Genomic DNA, 4,250 nt, shown 5'->3' with positions numbered 1-4,250 from the left:
AACTCCTTAGAAGCTGACTGGGCCTCTTTAAACAGAGGCGCCCGCCTTGCTGGGGATTAGAGCCTTCGGATTGGCACCCCGGCATCCAAAGCTCTGCAGGGGTCCCCACCCCTTTGTTTGCTTTCTCAGTAGCGGTGGAAGCGTCGGGGGTGGTGGAGGCGGTGGAATGAGCTCAAACAGTCTGGGAAGGAGGGCGAAGAGGGATGCACACGTGGGTGAGCGGTTCCAGTTGCGTGATGCTTGCTTCAGCGCACTACGCTCACCCGCTCATCTCAGAACGTCCCGCTTTATTTTGGTGGCTTAGCTCCCTCTGGTGTTTGTCTTCGATTCTCGCAGCGTTCTTTTTAAAAAATTCTGACTTTTCCATCTCCTGTACCCACCTTACCCAGCAGACATATCTAATCACTCATCCATCCATCCATCCTTCATACTAGTCACTCTGCCAAGCACACATGAATTACCATGGCTCCTGCCCTCCTACATAGTCGAGACCCATAAACAGGTATTATGAGCCCAGGAATGCTATTATACAGGTATGACTCAGAAGACAAAAGAAGTAAAAATGCTCGGTCATCTCGGGAGTGCAGGGAGTTCAGGCTATCTAGAAGAAGGGAAATTTGACGACAGTTGTTCTGAAGGATGGGAAGAAGTGGAGAAAAAGCATTCTAAAGAGAAAGGAAGGCAAGGCACATCCTGTTCTGAAGTCTTTGTGGGGTTAGATGGCCCAAGACAGGAACATGTGGAGGATTTCATATAAGAGATGAAGGAGGAGACTGAGGCTCTTCCCCATGAAAGACTAAGGCAGACCATAGGAACAGGAGTGATTTTTTTTTTTTTTTTGGTTTTTTGAGACAGGGTCTCACTATGTAGTTGAGACTGACCTGGAACTCACTATGTAGTCCAGGCTGGTCTCGAACTCATAGCGATCCTCCTGCCTCAGCCTCCCGAGTGCTGGGATTACAGGTGTGTGCCACCACGCCCGGCTTTTAACGCTATGATTTTTTTTTTAAAGCAGAAGATAATTGTGGGCAACGTGGAGGATGGAAGGAGTAGGGCAAGAGTGCTGCAGATAAGCTGGCCAAAAGAAAATGAGAAATACTAGAGTGGAAAAGAGGGGCTGTGCTGAAGAGTCATTTTTGGAGTGAAACTGAGGAGTTGGAGGAAAATAAAGGATGATAGACATTTCTGGACTTAGAGATATTTCTCCTGTCTCTTTTCTCATACTTTCCCTCATGTTCACCAAATGAACTAACGACGCTTACTTTTGTTCCTTTACTTTCCATGTAATAAAAAGCAACACACACAAGACAGTCTCAGATCATCTTTATGGTTCAAACACACGCCTTGCTTTCTATATTTACTCTTCCATTTTTAAAGCTATAGATAGATCATGCATTTCTTTTAGACTCGTTTTTACTCAAATTTGACCCCGACCAAAGTTAATCACCAAATGATAATAGAGCTGTATCTAAAGTGTTTTGGGGACTGAAAGGCAGTGGTCTACATGGCATGAAATGTATTTCATATATTTGGTTTTTGTTGATATGCAGTCCAGGCTGGCCTCATGCTAGCTATGTAAGCTGGGCATGGTGAACCACATCTGCAATCCCAGCACATGCGAGGCTGTGGCAGGAGGATCTCTGCAAGTTTGAGGCCATCCTGGGTTACACAGTGAATTCAAGGCCTGCCTGAATTACATAGTGAGACCCTGTCTCAAAACACAAAGCAAAATAAAATAAAACAAACAAAAAACAATCAAGCTGGTTATGTAGCTCTAGTTGGCCTTAAACTTGTTATCCTTCTGCTTCAGGCTCCAGAGTTTTGGGATTATGGGCATGCACTACCATGCCTGACAAACTCTACTGTATGAGGAGATGCTAATATAAATACAATTTCAGAAATATATTAAAGAAGGCTAGAAAGAATGAGATTCACCATATCTTGGGTGTGAAAACCCAACATGAAAAAGCATTTCCCCTCACATTATCTATAAATTTAGCACTGTATTAAATAACAGGATGGGGAGGAGAACATGATTCTAAGCATAATCAGAAGAATCAACTTTCAAATATAGCCAGGATAATTCTGAGAAAATAATCGATCAAGTAGGCACTTAAGAGGGCGCAGAGGCTCTGGGGCAGGTTGGTGCAGGTGCTGCTTCCAGATTGTCAGAAGCTCAGGGCACATGGGGCCCTGAGGTGTGCACTAGAGCTCGGTATTCCCAGCTCCTAAGTAGTTTTGCAGGGGACTCTCCTGGGAGGAGCTTTGTGGCACTTCATGGGGCAGATTTCCGGTGGCACTAGTTTGCCAAAGCCCCTTGGGGATCCGTGTGGAGATCTCCCGCCTCTGCCTCAGCCATGGCTGCCAAAACCATCGCAACAGACCACAGATTTGGTTTTCTGAAGGTCAGCAGGATAGGTTGGAATCAGCCTCAGTTTATCTGTCTGAGCATCATGAACTACATTCCTGCCAGAAGAACCCCAACCCCAGCTACCCCCAGAGATGTGTAAGCCTGGGCATTAACCTCTGCAACCCCGACACTTTCATCTACCCCATCGAGTGTGGCTGCATCATTGTCTGGGAAGGCATGGTGCATATCTGAACCTTCATGCTGCAGCACCACAAGCAGGGGCACAAGGACTGTCCTGTGATGCTCATGGAGCTCCTGCTGAAGGAGCCTGTAACCCACAAGACCCTGGAGATCATGTTTGAGCTACTGGAAATGCTGTCCCTGTTCCTGGATGACCAGCTGGAGATGTCTCTGTATGCCTCAGGGCTCCTTACTGGTGTGGTGGTCAACTTGGGCTACAGCCTGACCCAAGTGCAGCCCTTCCTCCTGGGCCAGTCCCTGACCGACAGTGGGAGGACTCTGGAGTTTGCCAGTGAGGATCTCTCCATGTTTCTCTTTAAGAGCCTCTTTAAGGAAGAGTGTGACAAGCACCTTTTCCAGATGGACATGGTGGCCACTATACAGATGAGCAAGTGCTGTGTGCTGAAGAATCTGGAGGAGGTGCTGCACTTCCACCAAAGCCTGCCCGGTGGCTCCAACAAGGGCAACACCTACCAGCTCCCAGATGGCAGCCCTTTGGAGCTGACACTCTTGCAGCGCATGGCAGCTGAGATATTCTTCAGTCAGCAGGCATTCGGCCCTCAGGGCCCCAGTATCTCCCAGACCCTGGTGTATTCAAGTCCCATGAGGACACCAGGCAGGCAGTGTTCATATTCCATGTGGTGGCCTGTGATGGAAACAGCCCATATCCTGGCTTCACCAAGTGCCTGTGCCAGGAGTTGAACCTGGGTCACTTCTGCTGCAAGGCCCCGTTATGAGTGGGTGAGAAAAGGCACTTAGCATGTGGCTGGATGCCTCAGTGGCTGCCCACTTTTCCACCTACAGGTCCCAGTGGATGGCCAGGCAGGAGCATGAGACTGTGGCCCACTGGCTAGCTCCTGTCACATGGACTCAGGGGACTGATTTCAGCCATGGAATGGGGTGGGGTGCTGGTTGTGGAAACAGGAGGTCCAGAGGGATTGTTTTAGGTTCTAAGGTTTCATATTGTGCCAAGAGTGGGATCCAAGGGAGGACTGGAGTCATCCCTGGAATCTTTACAGGGTCAGTTTTTTCCAGGGGGTGTCACTGGGATGAGAGTGGTCATCTGTCACTTTCCTGCCTGACAGCCATACAGCATACACAGTCACCTTTCTTGAGCTGTCTCATCCTTGGTCATTTGGGTTTTAACTGGGGAAGAGAATGGGACCTTTTGCAGGGATCCCAATTATTTTTGACTGGGGGTTGGGAGGGAGGATGGGGACAATTGAGGTTTCTAGTCCTGTAGACCCTTTGTGGTCAGGGAGACCCTTTCAGCTTCGGGGGAACTGGAGTGCCTTCCCACTTGCATAGGACTTGTTTTAAGTGTGCAAATATACTTCTTTTTTGGAAAAAAGATATTTTATTACGTCATAATAATTAAAATTGTGTTATTGGTACTATAAAACTGAAAAGAGCAATGAACACAATAATGTCCATATACAGACCTGTTTGGTAGCATGTCAAGTTACTGGAGCAAGAATGGTATATTCACTTAATAGGGTTAGGACAACTGTTTACCCACTGAGGATAAAGAAGTTGGATCTTGGGCCAGGGATTTAGCTCGGTGGTTCTGCTGCCTGCCTTGCAAATGCAAGGTCCTGAGTTTGATCCCCGGTACCAAAAAAAAAAAAAAAAAAAAAAAAAAAAAAAAAAAAAAAAAAAA

The sequence above is a fragment of the Fukomys damarensis genome, unplaced genomic scaffold (assembly GCF_012274545.1).
Source record: "Fukomys damarensis isolate Sample0158 unplaced genomic scaffold, DMR_v1.0_HiC HiC_scaffold_13, whole genome shotgun sequence".
Taxonomy (NCBI): Eukaryota; Metazoa; Chordata; class Mammalia; order Rodentia; family Bathyergidae; genus Fukomys; species Fukomys damarensis.
Note: the sequence above shows the minus strand (reverse complement) of the source record.